Below are 22956 nucleotides of genomic sequence, written 5' to 3' on the forward strand. Positions count from 1 at the left end.
AAGTAGATTTAACTTGCAACAGATTCGAAGCGTTGTATTCGGAACTTCTTCAATGGAAATTAATTCTCGCTCCCATATACTGAACTGAGTATAGAGTACAATTGTTTTATTCAGCCATCTCTTTTTCCTAATCGGAAAAATCATTCCCCAGTATTTTCCATAATTACAGCTAAAACGGATCTAGCGTTTCCTCTTCCTCTATCAACTTCAGGAACCTCAGAATAAGCTTCAGATGCCTCAGAATAAGTTTTTCCAGATAATAATTCTGTTTTCGTAGCTTGAATTTCCAAATATTCTTTAGCTCCTTGTCCTTCTTTCTCGATATTTATTTTATTTGGACACAAGCTACAGATTTTCTGTTCAAGTTTATCTTCCATGTAACAAACATCTGAACATAAAACATGGGTCGGCTGCTTACATTTACATCAAAATAAGCTATGTTAATAATTTTTTGAACACACGACACAGTTTTACAATGTTATTCAGGTTGTGTATCTTCATAACGCTCGAAAGGCACTTCTGTTAAGGCATTTTCAAACTGTTGTTCATCCTCTACTGCATCCAACACTTCTCTTGGAATAGGAGCTGTGTCTAGTCCAACTCTAGAAGCACAGCCAAACATAACCTCCAAAAGCGTTCTCTGTGTACTAGAATGAAGTGCCCTGTTTTTAATAAATTGAATAAATTTAACTCCATGGCTCCATGAAGTAGATTGGTTGTCTTGCATCCAAGCCCTCTCGACGCTACCTTGACTCTGACTATGTCTGGGTTTACCATGTACGATCTTAAGTTCCGGCCAAGTTATTTTCAAGTCGTCTATAAGTTTACTGCAGAAATCCCTTCCACTGTCGGATTGTAGTACACGTGGGGCACCAAACAATAAAAATATATTGAGAAAATGCATTGCGTTCTCTTCTGCTCTTTTTGTTTGGAGAGGTCTTAAAATCACAAACTTAGTAAAATGATCCTGGTAAACTAAAATAAATTTATAGTTTCCATCAGATTGAGACTGAAAATCTATGAGATCTACTTGACATCTTGAATTCAGACGTGGAAACACCATGGGCTTAATCACAATGCCTTTCTTTCTCATATTTCGTTTTTGTTGACAAGATTCACAAACACTCAAAAACAGCTTTATGTCATTCTGAGTAATGTTTTTATACCGACGATTCAGTTGTTTTATTATGTGGTCTCTACCACCATGTCCAATAGAAACGTGTGTTTCATATATAATATCAAAGAGCATGTCACTTGAGCAATAAAATATCACATCAGGTTTCGCATCAGTTACTGGCACAATTAACATTTCTACTCCTTGAACTTCAAGAATATCATAGTAACCAATAGTCCGGTGCTACTTTTTTCTGTGCTGTTTTAGCACTTTTTTACTTCTGCTATCTGTTATGCTAAAGTTAATAATTTTTCACGAGTAAGTGCAGCACTGTTTTCCTTTGTCCATGCTTATTTAATGAAGATTCAAATCTCTTGCATTAAATCTTTCTTATTTACAGGTTGGTCTCGCATTCCTGCTGAAGTCATTGCTTCAAAACAGGTTGCAAAAATATTTGTTAATAATCAAAAATGTAAAATGCTAACATAAATACTACACCGTCTAAATTCTACGTCTAAAAGCAACAGAATGAAGCGTACACACAACTGGTTCAAAACTAACTAAAAGCAGCTAAAACCGGTTCAAGAGAACTTTCGAGTGTCGTGTTTCATACTTTAACGATCAAGTAATCGTTATTCTATAGAATACCAAGTTAAATCGTAGAATTCAATAATTTTATATACTTTAACTGACTTGTCTAGTTATTTCATGAAATACTTAGTTATTCTACGAAATAACGGATTCGACACTTTAAAGGTAACATATATATTATTTTATTATTATACAAAAATTGTAATTATATATATTATTTTATTATTATACAAAAATTGTAATTATACATATTATTTTATTATTATGCAAAAATTGTAATTATATATATTATTTTATTATTATACAAAAATTGTAATTATATATATTATTTTATTATTATACAAAAAATGTTATTATATATGTACAAAAAAATGTTATTTGCCCTGAAGAACTATTAATTTCGTTTTGGCATTTTACATTGAAAACTATAAACGACGTATTACTTTTCAAATTGTTGCCACCAAATACACTCATGTCCATAAATTAAGGATAATTCGGAGTCACGCGGAAATCGAACTCTAAAATAAATATATCACCTGTAAAATCACTACACACATCTTCAAAATCATATGCAAATTTCAGGAAGTAACCAGATGACACCGATGGTACGTCACAATGACGAGAGTGTAAGAGAGTGATAGGCAAAGAAGTAAAATTGTTCGTAGGCGCTTTATAAACATTTCAGTGCAATAACCGAATAGTTATGACACAAAGGACGCATTTGGATGATTTTTTACGTAGTAGAATTATCGGCCGAGTGGAATGTGGGCGTACCCAACTCGAAGTATCAAACGAACTTGGAATTGCCCAGAGTGTCATCTCCAGGCTTTGGCAACGATTCCAAGATGATGGTAATTTGAGTAGACGTTACAGCACAGGTCGCCCCAGAGTTACAACGCCGAATGAGGACCGGTATTTGGCAGTTTCTTTTGGCAGTTACTGCCAAAAGAAACAGGCAGAGCACAGCCTCAGACCTGTCTTCTCAGCTCTCTTCAGCCACTGGTACGACAATTTCAAGGCAGACCGTGTACAGACGCCTAGTGCAGATTGGTCTATATGCTCGTAGACCTGTCAGATGCGTTCCACTTACTGCAACTCACTGTCGCCTGCGGTTAGCCTGGAGTAGAGAGCATGCATTGTGGACACCGCAACAGTGGGCTTGTGTGATGTTTTCCGACGAGTCCAGGTTTAGCTTGCAGTCTGATTCTCGCCGGACTTTCACATGGAGATCTCCAGGTACCCGTTACATCAAGAAAACATCATTGAACGACACGGTTACGGTGGTGCAGGAGTGCTCGTTTGGGGTGGAATTATTCTGGGTTCCAGAACTGACCTGCATGTTCAAATTAGAACCATGACAAGCCAAATCTATCGGGACGTCATTGTGGAACAACATGTACGTTTGTTTCGGGGCGCCATGGGCGCACAATTTGTGTTTATGAATGACAACGCTCGTCCTCACCGTGCAAACATCGTAAGCGAATGCCTTCAATCGGAGGATATCACCCGTATGGACTGGCCAGCATTCTCACCGGACTTGAATCCAGTAGAACACGTGTGGGACATGCTTGGCCAACGAGTTGCAGCCCGTCAACCTCCTCCTACATGTCTACCGGAACTTCGGAGAGCATTGCTTTTTGAGTGGTGTAATATCCCCCAAGATCAGATCGATAATTTGATACTCAGCAGGCCTAGGCGTTGTATGGACTGTATTGCATCGTCTGGGAGACATACAATGTTTAACAATCATACCAACCATGTAATATTGTTTTTTTGTAAATAGGTTTTTTTTTTTTTAATTTGCTCCAGGGAGAAAAAATCGCTAATTTTTTTTTATAATATCAAACATATAGCATCTTTTTGTTCTCTTTACCTTTAGTTTAATAAATAAGCTTTACAAATAAGTCAAATTTCTTTTGCTTCTAACTCTTCCTTTGCCTCATTTTGCATTATCCTTAATTTATGGACGTGAGTGTAGTATCGCGGTGTATTATATTTAAAGAATTTAAATAATGAAGAAGCTGCATGAATAAATGTTTGTTTCCCGCATTGGGATAAAACAACGGTATCTATAGCCATCAAAATTTGAAAAGCGTAATCTTCCATAGAATATGGCATGTGGAAGCCCTAATTTTAATTTTAAATTTGCTTTATTATCGATTTCCTATTTTGTAACACTTCAACGAATTTTTGATTGAAAAACTAAACGATTTCAAAGGGAGCAATGGCAACAAAATACTTTTTTTTTAACTCCAGCGCGCGAGACTTTGTATCGGAAATTCTAAAGATATGCTCATTTTAAAATTATTTTGCGACATTGCTGTTGAACTGAATTTAATGGTTTGAGTACGTAGAACATGATATTTAATAAAAAAAAAAGGTAACACACAAAACTTTAAAAAAGCGCTCTTTTGGACGTAATTTAAAATCTGAAACCTTTCGGATTTATATATATATATATATATATAAAACTGTATGTCAATGAATTATTTGCAGAATAATTTTATATTAACCACAGAAACATACTTATTAGATTTTTATCTATTTATAAAGCGATAAAATATGTGTTTCTTCTTTCATGTACTCCAAAAAAGTGCTTTATTATGAATTTACTTATCAACAATGTGTTTTATATTTGATGCTATGTACGAAGTATTCGATTTATTTTCTTCTTTTGTGTCACAGGTTGAAGAAGAGTTTATTACGTTCTAATAGCTTGGAAAATCTTTGCTGCGTGGATAGAAGGTTATGACACTACAGACAGACGTAGCCGTAGATTCACAAAATTTTATTATTGGATAAATCTCTTGAGACGCATTCACGTGTCATCATGAAAGCAATTTTCACTCTGTCTTTATAATATTCTTTGAAGTTGACGTCGAGTTGACGCATGCGCGTAAGACTTTTACGGCTGCGAATGTGCGCATGCGCGTAATACGTTTACGGCTGCGAATGTGCGCATGCGCGTAATACGTTTACGCTTGCGCGTTTAATGTATAACGGACGTTATAAGCTAAGCTAAAATTATCTAATTCAGTTAATGTTGCAGATTGCGTTGTTCCTTAATCTTCGAATTGGATCCGGCTTATTATTTTTTGCAGACTGTTAGAGCAATTTTATAAAAGTAAGCTTGAACTTTCGATTATGTCAAATAGAATTTCCGATATATATTTACTAATATGTAAAGGATCTACAAAGCGAAAGTATGTTTAGAAGTCCATTAAACAAAAAGTGGAATTGCTGCAAAAAATGGATAAAGGCATATCCTACGTTTTTCAAACCATTCCGAAATCTGTTTATCAATTTCACGCGACTCTGCGGCCCGGAGGGGGGGAAACGCCGAAACGCCACGGCACTCAATGAATTGGAAGTTAATCTGTCAGCGCTATCCTTATCTTCAGGGCAGATGTTTTTATTTTATTTCGCTTATAATTCCTTACTAAATATAGTATTTCATCTCCATGTACTCCGTCTTTGATATGATTTAAGTCAAATCCCTCTTCATTATAATTTGCTTCCGATAAAGAAGAAAGTGATACAGAGGTTATTGAAAACGAAAAAATTTCGATTGACAAATTAGTCGGTATTCTCGACACAGCAATTATAGGACTTTAACAGCCGAACTTTGTAACTGAAGAAGAAATTATGTCTGTTTATAGAATTAAAGAGAAAGTATTATCACATAAAACGAAGCAACTTAAACAACTTACATTGAAAGAAATGTTTAATAAAGTAAATAAATAAATATTAAGCTCTTTTTTTTGTAAATTTTGATACCCTTTAGATCATAATTGTTCTTTATTACATAAATTACGGCTTCATATTTTTAATTTTATAATTTCTGCATGCCATTTTACCAGATTTAAACTGATGATCTATAATCCGGAATTGCCGAAGTCCCGACGAGTCCGGATTAACGACTTTTGACTGTATATTCCAAGCGTAATGATAAACGTGGTTCTATTTATGTGTTAACTATCTGTTTTGTTCGTGTGTTTATAAAGTGTTTGTGCTGTTAAATGTCTATTATATGAAATGCCCACATTAAGTTCACGTCTACGAGAAGTAGTAAATATATATATCCAGGACCCACTCAAGTATGTATGACAATACGCATTTGGGCAATTCCATTATCAGCAAGCCGTTTTTTTTCACTTTATTTCCCATATGTGTAACTACGGACTTTTTTCTCTTTTCTAAAGTTTTATTTCAGTGGCATGGCAATGATTCAGAAAACCGTAACCAAAGACGTAAACAGTATTCTAATAGATAATTCTATGAAGAAATCAAGCAGCAGTATGCACCTTGCAAGCATTACGTGGTCTCGCAAGGACTTTTGGTGTTAATGGCTGCAAAAGAAGAATGCTATTCTCTTCAAATTTTGTTCTTATACAAATTTATACAAACTTAGTCTTAAACTAGGACTTAACTAGGACTGTTGTTGTTGACGGCTACAAAGGAAGAATATTGTTCTCTTCAAATTTTGTTCTTATACAAACTTAGTCTTAAACAAACCTAGTCTTAAACTCGGACTTAACTAGGACGGTTGTTGTTGATGGCTACAAGGGAAGAATGTTGTTCTCTTCAAATTTTGTTCATATACAAACTTAGTCTTAAACTAGGCTGTTGTTGTTGATGGCTACAAAGGAAGAATATTGTTCTCTTCAAATTTTGTTCTTATACAAACTTAGTCTTAAACAAACCTAGTCTTAAACTCGGACTTAACTAGGACGGTTGTTGTTGATGGCTACAAGGCAAGAATGTTGTTCTCTTCAAATTTTGTTCTTATACAAACTTAGTCTTAAACTAGAACTGTTGTTATTGATGGCTGCAAAGGAAGAATGTTGTTCTCTTCAATTGTTTTTCTTATACAAACTTATACAAACTTAGTCTTAAAACTTAATAAACGTACTGTGTAGACATATACGAAATCTATATATTATTTATTTAGTGCAATACAATTATATTCTTTTTTAATAATTGCCATATCTTGTTACAAGCTAACATAATACTTACTTTAGACCAGTATCTGTTGATATAACACATACAATGTTGAAAATATTTTATCTGAATAGAAATTAAGGCGACGTCTTTTGTTTTTTCTTAAAATTCTAATGAAAAACTGTATCCCATAGCGGCCTAGCATATAGAAACATACTGGCGTAATTTGTCAACTGCCTGTTAAATTTGGAATTCAAGAAAAACACATAGCTCAGTATTTTAGACTCCTTTTTTTTCTAGAACATTATGGAGTTACACCCTTTTACTAACAACTGAATGCAGAGGAACCTAGTAAGTTCGGTAACAGAAACTTAAACTCGAGAAGGGTTAATTATCCTTTGTTGCTCAAAATAAAAATGAACAGTTGGCCCCTTTCTCAGTGCATACAGCAAAGCCTCCACTTGAGCTTAAAAGTAATAAATAAGAACTTAATGCTTAACTAAAAAGACATAGCCGAAGCTATCACAATTCTAAATAGTTGGCCCCTAAATATCGAATATGCTAGCGAAGCTATCAAGGGCCTGTAATACAGCCGAACGTAGTAATAGCTTAGAGAGACGTGGCCAAAAGGCAAACGCGCGCTAGTCAGAAACTCTGAAGCTCACTCTCGAAATCAGTGGAACTTAAATACTACGTCTACTCATTTGCATTAAAAGCGATTCTAAAAACACTTTCTGGTAGGAAATTGTAAGTTGAAATTAGGAAAGAATGGAAGGGAGCTTTAACTTAAAATAACTGTTAAAAACTTGGGATGAACCTTACGACATCATAAGCACATTTGATTTATAAAACCGGCTTATATGCAACTTGGATAAAAGTGCAGCTTTTTCCCTATTCGGAAAATGTTTCATGAAACTTCAATTATATAATAGTTCTTGAATTATATGATTGAAGTCTCATGAAACATTTGGTGGTTTTATATAGTCTGGAGTTTGATTTGATAGATTTTATTTCAACTCTAAATTTAGCATGGACTGAAAGGAAATTATTCAAGCATTTAAAGGTATAAAATGCCAAAATAATACTTAAGAGGTTCTTACTTTCGGGGAATTTAACAACAAAGATATTTCTTTCCATTTATGGATTGGGTCACGAAATAAGCTCATAAGAGAACTTTGCTTCAAATGTAGGTTATATGCCCCCCTTCCCGCGAAAAAGGAATTGCAGTCACTTTTCAATTTCTTTTCCTCTTATTTATGAAAAGAACACATCGAGAAATCTTGTTAAATCAGAATAATGTAAGCATGACACGAAAAAAATCTGTACCAGATAGCATAAATGAAATCACTATATAAAATAATCATTATTTTTAATATTATGCTCTTGTTATTATTTGAACTAATTTTTTTAAATTTATTTTATTTTTGGTCTACAGCCAATACCATCCAATTTAGTCTTTATATCAGCCAATGCTATCCAATTTAGGATACATAAAAGGGAAATATGTAAATTAAACTTCAATAAAATTGCTAAACGTTAACACTAAAGCGCGCGCGTATGTGAAACGTTGGCACATGCGGGCGTAAATTAAATTTTTATTCCTAATTAACTGTCATAAAAAATCAATAAATTCTTCTTCCGGTTGAGTTTGCCAGGCATCACGCACCTCTGCTTTTAAATAGCATTTTGTGCCAAACGCAACAAATCCAATGCTTCCTAGCTCCATTTGTTTGTGTTCCCCACTGTATTTATAAAATCTAACAGCCCTTTAAGGAGCTCAGACGTAGCTCTTTAGTACTGAGAATACCTAAAGTAGTTAACGTTATCAGAAGTTCAAGGTCAATATCCTGTTCCTCCGATAAACGTTTTTCAAGATGTCCCTCAATGAGTACCACCGTATAAGAGCCTCTCTGAAGCAGGCTCTTATACGAGCCTGATTAGAAGCAGGCTAAAATCAGAAGTGAAGGAGTTCTCTAGAAAATCGTCAGGAAGAAAAGGCAAAAATAAAAATAATAATAAAAAAAAAATAATAAATAAATAAATCTGAAAGGTTTCAGATTTTAAATTACGTCCAAAGAGGCGTTTTTTTTTAACGTTTTGTGTGTTACCTCTATTTATTAAATATCATGTTCTATGTACTCAAACTAGAAAATTCAATTCAACAGCAATATCGCAAATTTATTTTAAAATGACCATACATTTAGAATTTCTGATACAGAGTTTCGCGCGCTGGAGATAAAAATGTTTCCTTTTCGATACAGTGTCGCCATTGCTCGCTTTGAAATCGTTTAGTTTTTTTAATCAAAAATTCGTTGAAGTGTTACAAAATCTGAAATTGATAATAAAACAAATTTCAAATTGAAATTAGGGCTTCCACATGCCCATATTCTATGGAAGACTGCTACGTTATTCAAATTTTGATGGATTTTAGTACCGTTGTTTTATCACAATGCGAGAGACATACATACATTAATGCAGGTTCTTGATTATTTAATTTCTTTAAATATAATACAGGGCGATAATATATAGTGGCAACGATTTGAAAAGTGATACAGCCTTTTAAAGGTTTCGACGTAAAATGCCAAAACGAAATTAATAGTCGTTCAGAGCAAATTGTCCCTTTGGACTAATAAAATAACTAATAATTAAAATAATTAGATTGAAATTAAAATTCAATAAATATAAAGATATGAATGAAAATGTAATGAATCTTTAAATTAATTATAAATAGTTAAATAAAAGAAATATTGAAACTCGTCTTATTTGGAGCTCCGACTAACAATTTCAAACTAAGAATAAGAAATAGTTCAGCCGAGCTCCGGCTGAACACACTTACATTGTACGGCGTAGCGTCCAGCCACACTGTCAGAAGTTATCGGACTGCCCGTGATTGCTCTTATAGTGTAAATGGTGGTGCGTCGAGTTAGTATTGGAAGATTTGTGGTTCTAAGCCCAGCGAGGCCTTAGTTGATTTCGTGTTACAGGCTCTGAAAAACTTAATGTCTCAACAAACGTACCTAAGTAACATTGGAGGATTTGAGAGTTAGTTTAATAGTACTGATTAAAGCAGGATTTTCGTTTTTCCGTCAAATCTCCAAATTGTTGCATTTAATTGGGACGAAGTTAGGTTGTTAATTCTATTACGATAACCTTTTTTAAAATGTTCCCTAAACTTCTGTTAGGCTGCTTGACAGATAAGTGATTGCATTGCTTGTATTTTTGCTAGTTTAATGAAAAATACAACTACTGGATGCTTCCAATAAGTTGGAAGGTAGTGAAAAATTAGAACGCCTTCAGAATGTTTGAAAAGAAAATAAAAATCTTCTCAGAGATTGTAAGGTATTTTCGCTGTCCTTCCAGCATACGTTCGTGGTACCTCGAAGCTTGTATTTTGAATTTCGAATTTTTTATTTCCTGATTTCATATTCTGGGCGAATTTATTCAATTTTTGCTTAACAAGTTCAGAGATTTAAAAGCAGTATGTTGTCACTGCTGGAATTAAAATATTTTGATTTTCCGCTTGCTAGTATGTTGATAATCGGCAAAATATAAAATATTTATTTTTCAAATTTAATTAATACCACCATTATCTGAAGGGGAAGCCTTCAAATACTTAGCATGGGGCACTTCAAATACTCGGTATGCCTGCCTCTTACTGGTATGGTGGACCCTCGGATACGTCTCCCGCGGAATTCTTCCTTAGAACTGCTACCGAGCCTAGTAATTTTTTTCACTTTAGTGTTTCTTATACAGCGTCCAAGGACATGTAAGTAACGTATGTAATCCTGCTCTTCTCCTCACAAAGTCCGTAGACGTGTTCTGATATTGCTATCAGATAAGTCATAATAACGACAACAAACTCGGTTGCCACCACCGGAAATAAAATGCTTTCATCTTCCATGTTCCAATGTGTTGCCATTCAGCAAAGAGTGAGATATTTAACTTCAAGTTTGATCGGTCAGTTATTGATCAAGAAACTAAGGAAATTAAAACCAAGTTCTTAATAATGCTTTTTCCTAACTGTTTAATCTGATTGATTTTAAGAAAATGCATTTATTGTCTCTCCTAAGCGGATTTTCGTTAATAATTCGTTCGGAAATTCTTCAGTATTAATTTAATCCGACCAGTTGATCTTGTAATAATGTCGTTTAAGCTCTTTCCTTAATTTTCTGTTCCTGGTTCTTAGAGAAATATCCTTCAGGTTTCTTGGCATACGTAGAAAGAAAAAGGAATTTTACTGTAGAAATAACATATACGATGACTACTGCAAGACGGCTTTTGTGTAATTTATGATTAAAAAAAGCACTACTTTTGGTTTATTATTAACTTTATTAAATACTTTTATGAAATCATACTAAATAGAATCCACGAATTACAGTATTTGAATTCATTAAAAAAATTATTATTCCAAAGGGGCAATTTGCTCAGAAGGGCTTTTAATTTCGTTTTGTCATTTTGCGTCGATTTACGATAAACGTTGTTTCACTTTTCAAATTGTTGCCATCAAATATTATCGCCCTGTATTATATTTCAAGAAATTAAATAATGAAGAATCTGCATGAATGCATGTATCTCTCTTGCATTGTGATAAAACAACGGTACCTAGAGCCAACAAAATTTGAATAACGTAATCTTTCATAGAATATGGGCTCGTGGAAGCCCTAATTTAAATTTGAAATTTGTTTTATTATCGATTTCATATTTTGTAACACTTCAACTAATTTTTGATTAACAAACTAAACGATTTCAAAGCGAGCAATGGCAACACTGTACGGAAGGGAAAAAAAAAAAAAAAAATTTTATCTCCAGCGCGCCAGACTGTGTATCGAAAATTCTAAAGATATGCTCATTTTAAAATTATTTTGCGATATTGCTGTTGAACTGAATTTTATGGTTTGAGTACGTAGAACATGTTATTTAATAAATAAAGATAACACATAAAACGTTAAAAAATGCCTCTTTGGATGTAATTTAATATCTGAAAACTTTCAGTTTTTTTTTTTTTTTTTATTTGTATTTTCCTTTTTATAATAACTATTTAAGACGGCTGGCGGTTAGAATCAAAATTATTCACTATCACGTTATAAGGTATTTCTCCCACCTTATTAGCATGCATTCGTAGTGTAGTGGTCTGCATGCTGGGTGCGTATTCCAGAGGTCCGTGGTTCAATTCCCGACGAATGCGTTGCTCATTTTTCACTTCTCCTATTTCCAAAAAAATACCTAATGTCTCTACAGTGGCGCCCGAACTATAGGGGTGGTGAATGATGATTCTCCACACCCCAGGATTTAGCGATTGGGTCCCCTATAACTCCAGTCGCCTTTAAAAGGGGGAGTATATAAGGTATTTCTCCCGCCTTCGTAGTATAGTGGTTTGCACGTTGGGTGGGTATTCCAGAGATCATGGTTCGATTCCCGGTGAGGGAGTTGCTCATTTTTCACTTCTCCTGCTTCCAAAAAAAATACCTAATATCTCTATAAAGTTATCTCCTGAATACCGTAAATTAAGAAATATTGACTTATAACATGCAGTGAAAAAATATAAATATCACTTTTAAAATTATTGAAATATTTAACAATGTTAATAAGCAGCATAAATTGTACCAGCATTTATTCGAAATCCATAAACATTATGGCATCATTTATTTATTTATTTAATTTGAAAAGGTATGAACCTGCTCTGTAAATTCCAATGAAAAGAATCAAACTAAGATCTAATTTTCTTTTAACTATTCACTATTGAAAATATTCGAACTTCGAAGTATTCTCCAATTAAATAAGTTTGGAAGGCACTGAAAGTCATTTTAGTTTCTTCAACTATTCGAACATTTGTTCTGAAACAATTTTTCAGATTTTGTTCTCACAAAAGTTGATATGTTCTTAAATTCTATGCCTTAGAAGCTATTCGTTTGAAAATTGTACTTGTCTTTGCCTAATTAGAATCTGTCGAAGAGTTTTTAGGAGAACGTGGATCTTTATTTTACCGTTTGAACGACGAAACAGAAGTTTGATTAATTGAACTTTAGAGGAAAATTTTCATTCGTTGACCTCCTTTTTAAATTGTACTCAACATTTATTTTCAGTAAACTGAGTTTAAGGATTTAGAATATTTTCTTCGCAATAAAATATAAGAAAACGGTTATTAAAATATTATTCGATAGTTGGAAAACTCGAATATTTTGTATATTTTAGTTTTCTGTCTGTATAAAATAATGTAACATGAAATGTATTTCAAAACTGAATCAAAGCCAAATGTTCTATAAATGTTATTCTTTTTTTTACCTTTTGTTTTTCTTAAAACAGAAAAATAATGTCTTCCTTTGGGAACAAAATACATAAGTAAACAAAGGAAACATATGAAACAAATAAATAAATTGGTAAACGACGGAAAAGCATGAAAAACTTCTAAAGAAAATATTTTCACCATTTGCGCAGTATATCATCTAAAAGATTGATTAGAATTATCACAAAAGATTATGCAGATTACTTCATCTTCCATTTTCATTTTAAAATGGCGCCAGACAGTTTTTTCGGCCGCAGATTTTTTTCAGCAAATCAAAAGATAGTGCATCTGAATCAGTTTTAATCTACGCATCTCTATTTATACAGGGTTTTTATTAAGTATGCTAGAAACTTTTTCAATTTTAACAGCATTTTGCAAAACTTGCAAACGGATAGAGCAACGAAGAAATGTACGGGGAAAAAAATGAAGTTAGATTTCAGACGTCATAAATCGATGAATTTCGATAATAATAATTATTATTTTTAACAGATTCCAGCTCATGTACCATATGATAATTGACAACACTTATTTCTCAACTTACTTTATTTAAAATATCGTCTGCTTAACGAACAGAACTTTCTATATTATAAGATTCAGTCAATTGCATAGAATAATAATTTTAAAAAGTAGTTAATTATTCAGTAAACATCTGCTAGCATAGATTCTAAACCTGAGCAAAGAACAGAAATAAAAGTTTACTGTGAATTGAGTTAGGTTAGGTTATCTGAATATGGCAAAACACACAAGGGCTATCTACTCTTAGGTAGAGTACTAAGTACTCTTAGGTTAATGGTTTTTTAGAAATTTCTAAAAAACCTATCTTGTATTAATGTTAATACATAGGTAAAACCAGGAAAACCAACCATGCAGCTAGCCCGTTGGCCTGTGTTCGAACCTGCGAAGAACTACCAGTATTCAGCAGACCTTTAAAAACTCGAGCATTATCGCACAAACAGCAATAACCTAGACATTTCAGATTGTATAAAGCATACTCAGATCAAGTATTCATATTATCCAAAATTATCGCGGAAGATTTTGAAGAAATAAAAATTTGTTCGTATTTGGTCCTTCACGATCAACAGCAGAACAGTTAAAGGACCGAATTTTTATAAGCCGTGATTTAATCCAATGGCAGACGTTACTTCTGTTTTCAATAAATATCACAAACTGTTCACTATTACTTCTGTATTATGTGCACAAAAATAGTAACACAGATGAAACTTGATGCTTTGTTCATTCTGAAACAAAATGGCAACCATCTACTTGGATTAGAAAAAATTGACCTCGATGAGCATTTTTGATTTCAGAAATCTCGACTAAGAAGCATCCAGATGAATGCTTTTAACTGAAAATCGATAATTCACAAAGAATTTACTTCGGAGACGCAGATCGTAAACTTCATATTTTATAGACTTCGGAAGAGAAGACAGCGTATTATGCATGATAAAAGTCAGTCGAATTACTGGTTCTACTACGTGACAATGCATCATGACGCAGTTATATTCTGACTGAGCAGTTTCTAGCAAAACGAGTCCCATTTCTTAACTAGGACCCCATATTCTCCAGATTCGGTACTTTAGCTTCTTTGCACTTAACTAGAAGCGTAGATTTGCATAAATACAGAAAAGAGATTTATCAAACGGTTTATTAACAAATTGTATTTAGATACAGCTACATTGTAACAAAACGTATCCACCAATACTTCCGAGGTCTTAGAAATACAAATATTTGAATACATACTCCACTACAAATAGTTTCAATGTCTTAACAACCCGACTTCAAATATCCGCAGCTCCTAAATCTAAGCACTAACAAATATAAGAGATCACTCACTAAACTCTGTTAGACACGCAGATGGATAAGTCGTTTGCCACAGCTGCCTTTCTAAATTAGAAACTTATTATTTAAGCTCAAGTCTCATTCTTGGGAAAACTGATGAAAGATTTAGAAGACACAGAAAGAATTAACATAAAAATAATAACATGTTAGTTAAAATAAACCTAACAGAATATCTCCATAAAAATGATCAAAGAAATAAAATCTGAACTGTTAGTTTATATTAAAGACAAAAGCGTAATATATTTTACGCAACATGAAATTTTGTTAAAATAAACACAGACTATTTCAAACGCTTTTTGAATTTTGTGAATGATTCTTTAATTTTGAACAAATTTATTACGAAACAATTTGTCTTTGATATAAGGTAGTTTTTCTTCGCTTCGAAAAGAAAATTTGAGAAGAATAGTACAAGATGTCACAATTCCATAATTACGTAATTGAAGAACCTGCATTCTTTCGCTACGATATTTTTTCCAGCTTTATCGCGATTAGCTGTTTCTTTACTTTTAATTATCTCAAGAATGTTCGGAAATAACTATTAATAAGCACGCAATAGTATGAAAACAAAAAAAAAAAAAAAAAAAAAAAAAAAAAAAAAAAAAAAAAATTGTGAAACACAGTTTATTTTGAGTTTTATGAGAAAATGATGTAAGTATTTCTTGCGATGTGGGCGTCGATGTGTATTAATATGTGTATATAGAGGATGAAATATTACTGTTTCTCACTATGATTTAACTTAATAGATATTTTTTTTACAGCTTTCCTAAGCAATATCGAAGAGCTTTATGTTTTCGCAGATTCTTTGCGAAGAAAGAAATGGTAAATCGTTATGGTATGATTCTTCACTGGTAACTATTTGCTTTATTAACAGTTAACATCTTGCTAGAAATAACTTTTTATGATATATACAGTAAATAATGATAGCTTCGAGCTTTTTTTTTTTTTTTAAATACTGAGCCTAGATATTGTTTTCAATCACAAAATTTTGAAAAATAAGTAAGAAAATTTTATGAAAATTGTTTCAGAATTGTGAACATGAAATCTAAATTTCCATACGTAGTGCGCTTACGAATTTTACGGACTATGAAAATAAATCGAAAGCTGAAGGAAACAACATTCTTACTTTTTAGTTTCCAACTATGGAATCTTTGCAAATCTACACAACACTTGGCATGTTCATATGGATTCTTGATTCCGTAAAATTCATCTTTCAAAACGCTGTTTAAGTCTCTGGTTATGGATTATTGAACTTACTCGGTGCTATTAAAAAAATACTTTTAAGGTGATGTTTCAGACAAGAGGAATAGGCTGTAGATGCCAAATCTTGTGAACAAGAGAGGTAGTTCAGAAATGTGACACAATTTTTTTTGCTGGAAACTGTTTGGCGAAAATGGTATTATGTGATAGCCCACTATTATGCAGCAGAAATCAGTTTTCAATTCAGCATTCTCAAGTTTAACGCAGAAAGTACGTCAATTACGTTGTAGAGTATTTTTTTTTAAAGCAGGGGATGGAAAAAATGATCAATGCCCTCTCGAATACGCGCCGAGTGTGCTGCCGTTACACCACAAAGGCATTCTTGAAGGAAGGATCTTTGCGACACTAGGTTACTTAAAACACTATCGAGCCAAAATTTCCCTCGAGAGATTGGAGGTAAGTAAAGAGAGGTATTTTGTATTCCTTCTACAGGAATGCTTTCTTTAACCCTTTGCGATGTCCGGTCTGGACACACCTAAAAATTTCCTTCTGTACGCACAGAAAAATTGAATAAAAAAGAATTTTAGATTACTATAGGTTAGTCTGAATCTTCTTTATTTATAGAAGATGGCAGCTCAATAGAAACCAGTCCATATATTTTAGCCATGCTTAGTTTTTTAAGACTCTCATTTTTCTAAGAAATTTTCCAGATTTTTTTTAGGGTATAAAAGGAATTGTTTGAAAAGAAATTTCTATGTTATTTTTTGGCTGTATGCTAATATCCTTATTCTATATTAGCTTTACATTTTTACCTTGAAATCTTGTTTAAAATCAAACGGCGAATCCTAGGTGTGCCCAGACCGGGCTCACCGATAATCTAGGACAACTGAGAGTCTGTATTCTTTGTTTCTCCGCATCTCATCGGTCAGTTCATTGACAACAATGCTCGTTTCAGCACTCTTTTCGAAGCTCTATTCAATCAGTGTGCCCTCTTCGGGCACATCCACAGAAATAAACGATAAGTGCTATCTTCACAAAATTTTACTTGTGTACTCCTCTAGGCCTAATTAGACTGCCTACCTTTTTTTTTTTTTTTTTTTTATTTTTTTTTTTTTAAATCAAAACTCCTACTTTAAAAGGTAGCGTGCCGGAAAGGGTTAAAGATTGGTTCAGAACTGAGCGAAAGTTGTACTATCGTTTGTGAGTAGCTCAAGGCTTTGGCCAACAGCAGGCGCTTGCTTTCTGTTTGATTAAGATTAATTCGTAAACCTGATCTGACTAGACATCTCAACATACGGTTAATTTTCTTTGCAGTATGGGACAATGCACAGTATGAATAAAAATCAGTACCCTGTTTACTATTATGTTCATTAAAAAGCAAAATAAAAATTTCGTAGTATATAAATATATGTATTTGTGGTATATAAATCGTGTTAAATTAAAAAAAAACTCTGTATATTTTATCTACTGCAACTGCCAAAAGGTGTCTGCAAAATGAAGTACATAAAGCTAAGAAGAAAATTCTTTTTTATTTTAGTAATGCGTAGTTAAAATAAATGTACTCCGTTAAAATAACACACCGCGTGATATCTGATGCTCAATAAACACATAAATGTGTAAGCTTCCTTTAGTTAACCACTGAAAATGACGAAGGAGACTTTTCCTGATGCACTGAAAGAACAAGAAGCAGGGGAAAAAACCTTCTTTGGGTGGCCGTTAAAATCTGAAAGGTGTCAGATTTTAAAGGTCGCCCAAAAGGGTTTGTTAATGTTTTCTGTGCTCTCGCTGAGTTCGCAAATGACCAGTCTGCAGTTGTACTCCCTCCTGCTGAACTATTTTTTTTTTTTTATTTTAGCTTTATTATCAAGCACAATTTTTTTCGCACTTATGCCATATACAACTCAACAGCAAAATCACAAAAATTTTAAAAGTGGCATAGGAGCATATGTTTAGAATTCCGATGCAGTGTTAAATGTTGGCATAAATTCCCTCCCCTTTTGTTTTAGTCTTTTCTCACTTTATCATATCAAGGTCATATATCATACAAGAAACATTTGTTTGTATTTTTATTAATAACTTTTTGCGTGTTAAATTTATCTATTAAATATCACGCCCTTCGCACTTAGGCTACATAAAATTCAAAAAATCACTAAATATTACCAGGAAAATCACAAAATACTTAAAAACAGCATATCTTTAGAATTAGAGAGTCTCGCGCCCTGGAGATAAGAATGTTTTATTCTGTACAGTACTGCTATTGCTCGCTAATCGTTGAGTTTATTAATCGAAAGTTCATTAAAGTTTCACAAAACATGAAATAAATTATAAAAAAAATTCTATAGCGTCATTCTATGTATATTTTTAATTATATAGATCATGAATTAAATGCATTTTTAATATTTAAATCAAACCGACTCGGAAGTAGAAAGCGAATATTCTTAAGAATTGCAGCTGTTATTTAATATAGCTTAGCTTGTTAATCCACAACAGACATATTGAATTTGAAAAATAAAAATTGCCGAATTGCAACAGATTCGAATTAAAAGCGAAACGACGCATTTATAGTGATTCGACGCAAAATCCCGTTTTCAGACTACTAGCCCTTTTGGGCTAAAAAAAAAAAAAAAAAAAAAAAAAGTTAGGAACAAAATTTGTACGCTGTGCAACGATTTTTAAAGGCCTGCCTGTTTTCTTTTTTTTTTTTTTTTTTTAAAGGCCTGCCTGTTTTCTTTTTTTTTTTTTTTAAAGGCCTGCCTGTTTTCTTTTTTAGCTTAGCATCCTATTCTCGTATTTTTTGCTTCTACGTTACGGATTTACACAGAAGCGACAGCTGTATAATGTTTATTTCCTCTTCTTGTTCAAATTATTCAGTACACGATTAGAAAGCGTAATTTCTATTTCACTGCGGGTAGTTATTTTTGATGACTCATCGATAGCAGCCCCATCCTCTTCATTTCCGCTTTGTTTCGGTCACAGTCATTTACGATTGCATACGTTTGCTCCCGTTAATGCCTCGAAGCCTTTTCCGTGCTTCCACAACGATATTGTATTATTTAAGTAGCATTTTAACACACTGCTCTATAAACATGCACCAAAACTTTTGGGTTCCATTCTGCCCATTGAATTATTTCACTGGCTAACAGACAACAGAAAATGACGATTAAAAGAGTGACTGATACTCGAGTTCCTACTGTTAAGTTAGTTACTGTTTCTACTGCTTAAGTTAAGGCTTATGGATTAATGCTAACGAGATGCTTAAATAAAGATCTCGAGAATAATTTTTCTGTTCAAACCGCGTACGCTTATATGCTTTAATAGAAAATGCCGCACCTTTATGTACCTTTATATTCGTACCTTTATAAGGTACTATTTCTCCCGCCTTCTTAGCATGCTTTCGTAGTGCAGTGGTCAGCACGCTCGACGCGCATACATTCCCCTTTTTTCGGCCGCCTATATGAAGAATGCTTCAAAAATGTATATTCATTTAGCAGTTGATAATTACCTTAACTTTTGCTCTTGTTGTTATTGTTTTTTTTAATGACTTATTTCATTTGTCTGAGCGTAACATCACAACAAGACCACGAAATTCATCGTGGCAAGGAGCGCAAGATTGCACCTGTCATTGGCTAGAATTTTTAGCACCATACAGGTAACAGTACGACTTTGTTCAGCTCCGCCCCCCCCCACTTTTGAAAAAGAGCACTCCGGGAGGACGGATCCGAGGATCTCCTACCCCTCTTCCCTTACCACCAACTTATCGAAAGGACTTTTGATTCGCTCCATATTTTAGTGTGTTCCCATGCAGCACGGATACTATACATTTACATACTTCCTTGCCTTCTCCGGGATTCGAACGCGGGCCATTTCGGTACGGCAGTCAGCGTCGCTAACCGCTTTCTCGGTTGGGTGGCATTTTTGCTCTTTTCAGATGTAACCATTCTGACATCATATATGGAGAGTAAAATCTCATTATACACTGAAATCATATATGGAAGTAAGTTTTTTATAAAGGAAATTTATACTGAAGTGCTCCTCGGAGTTCGAAAATGAAGTTAGAGTGCAAATTTAATTTAAAAGAGATTTTCAAACAGGTCACCTTATAAGTTATTTCTCCCGCCTTCTTGGCATGCCTTCGTGGTTTGGTGGTCTGCACGCTGGGCACGTATTCCAGAGGTCCATGGTTCATTTCCCGGCGAAGGCGTTGCTCATTTTTCAAGTCTCCTGCTTCCCCCCTAAAAAAGTCCTAATGTCTCTACAAGCTATGCGGCTTGAAATCTTTGAAGCAAAAAGGCTGGCAAGTAGAAATTTCAAAAGCAAATGTCCATCGCGTTTTGAATGCTGTCATTATAAAAGTTTCATTTCAAGAATAACCCAGTCTCTAAGTTAAATAATCCAGACCGAAAGACACTTTTGCAAGTCATACTTGGCAGGACGTACAAAGGAGGCTCATTTTCCAAGAGAAAGCTTGGAAGCAATGGGGCTACTTAAAAACAGGCATTTACCAAAAGGAGAAAAAACATTTTCATTTCTGTAGATTCATTTATATTGTGAAGATAAAGCATGAGCTAATAATCATTAATTAACTCTAAAGTGTGTATACATTTTTTGAGATACTTTAGCAAGTATCAGTGGTCTCAAATTCTTATGGCGGGAGGGGGGCGAATCATGAAATGAAAACGGCCGAACATTTTTTTACAAAATGTTTTTTAAACGAAATTTTAAATTTTATTTGCTAAATATTAATTAAAATATACAAAAACATTAATAATAATGACTCAATAGAAAAAATTCCAATTTATATTAATTTTCTATCTCAAACCTAAAGGCTGGGATCTGCAAGATAATGCTCTTCTTAACGCTTTGTAATTCAAATGTACTGAGAGCCAAATATTAAATTTTCGCACTGACATTTATTTAAAATAATTTTAATGCTTTCAATTAACCATTAAATAACTTGCTTTGAACTAAAATTAAAAATAAGTAAATTACAAAAAATTTCCATGTGATCCAAAACTTCAGAAGAAATAATTGACAAACTATTATCTCTCCTTCTTTTATTAAATTTTTCTTTGACGCATAGAGAAAAATTACATGTATTCGTATGTAAATAATTATAAACTTCTTTATTTCTTACTACAGCTTTTAGTTACAACAGCTCAACGACTATTCGGTAAAATTTGTAACCTTGGAGAATATTACTAGAAACTATCTTTATCACGAACTATAGATGCTCATCGATTAGCTTGGTGCCTTTTCTGGAAAAAATTCATTCACATATAAATGTATTACCAAACTAGCGAATATTCTTATTGCAAACATTTGTGGGATGGTGCGACTCCATGGCTTAACTGGTGTTGGTTGCGTTTATTAAGGATGCGTATTACGTATTGCATATAGAACAAAAATATAGCTATATTAATAATACAGTAAAGACAGTGGAAAATTAATATTGAATGCATAGATAAGGTAAGCATCGTAGGTTATTGTCCTGATTATGTGAGGATTTTGCTAGCGGCAAGAGTCTGTCTAATCGAGAGTTTAGGATCATTATGAGTTTTTGCCTTGTCTAAAACAGTTTGCAAATTGAAGTACTTACGCCCTCTTAATTTTTCGGTTGTATTTTACGTCTTTTGATTCTTAATGGTTGGAACGGCATAAGAGGAGCAATGGGGTGATTGGCCATTAGCCTTCCTGAAATCGAGAGGCTTTGGTGACAGACACAGTGCAGACGGCTAAAATCTCTTGGAATTGGCCGTAAAATTATGATTCTTGTAGTGTCAAGTAGAGCCGTAATTGGATAAATTATTCCTTTTGCAATGTCAAGAGCTTGTCGTCTCACACTTCGTAACAACTGTAACGCTGCCACCCGTGGAAGGCCGCACATCCGAATTTCTTATTTTTGTGTGGTCTGCCGCAAATTCGTAACTGAGGGTGGTATTTATCTTTTGACAATAGCGAAAAAAGTTTAAAAAAATCTTTATCTTCAAATCTTTGAATATCACAGTGAGTAAGTAGCATATCAAAGTTTGCATATTGCAGTGCAAGTGCACAGTAAGTTTGAAGTAGATGAAACAATTCGGAATGTCCAGTTTTGCAAGAAAAGTAATTAGTTCCATTTGTAGATTTTTCTGGGGCGTTACCCCGTTATTTTTTAATGGTATTGAAAATAATATAAAACTAGACTCAAAATCATTAAGACTTTCAATCTCTCTTCAAATTCTTGCCGTAATGAGCAGTGTCATGTTAATAAGCATATGGGAAATGTATTCGCGACCGCCATAAAATAGCTTCGGGGGCCCCAGTTTAAGACCGCTGTTCTGTATATCAGCACAGAACTATTTTTTTCTGTTTAAATTTCTGGTATCTATTTGTTAAAAACTAGCTTAGGTTGACAGTGATGGCTGGCCTTCATTGGTTCTGTGCTATTATTTCCCAAATCCAGTTTCGTAGAAAATGCATATATTATCACCATCTTCAAATAGCACACAATTTTAATTTACAGAAGAATATTTCTTGAGATCTTCATTTAAGTACCTCGTTAGCATTAACCCGTAAACTAAATAATTTGATGCATTTTAAGAAATGCTATTAATATGTCATCAAGATACTATAGGTGAACATACATTTTATTGCAGTTGTAAAATGGATGTTCAGTTTAATGCACTGAGAACACTCGCATACGTTAATTGCTAATAAAGAGTAATCTCCGCGTCAAACCTCATCTTCAAGTAAATGCATGCTTCAAAGACGCTTGCAAATACGTCTAAGTTCATTGTTCTCACAGAATCTGTTTGCAGACAGAATCGTAATTTATACGGTAAACAGGAAGGTGATCAATTGTAACTGGGCACGCTCGGATGCCATAGAGAATCCACGTCAGATGGCCATTGTCTCTGCTTGAAGAACATGATAACACATAGAAACAGGTAAATGGTTATGAAGCCATATTTACGAGGATTTCTAGTTGCTTGCAAAGGTTAAATATTAGTAA

At 33.6% G+C, this 22956-nt stretch overlaps 1 pseudogene; it reads right to left on the reverse strand.

Annotated features, from left to right (window-relative positions):
* Positions 1-478: 478 nt before the first annotated feature.
* LOC118182624 (KRAB domain-containing protein 2 pseudogene) lies at positions 479-1309 on the reverse strand (annotated as a pseudogene).
* Between the last annotated feature and the right edge of the window lie 21647 nt (positions 1310-22956).

The sequence above is a fragment of the Stegodyphus dumicola genome, chromosome 3, assembly GCF_044657685.1.
Source record: "Stegodyphus dumicola isolate Sdum_Otavi_A_Nest chromosome 3, ASM4465768v1".
NCBI classification, from domain to species: domain Eukaryota; kingdom Metazoa; phylum Arthropoda; class Arachnida; order Araneae; family Eresidae; genus Stegodyphus; species Stegodyphus dumicola.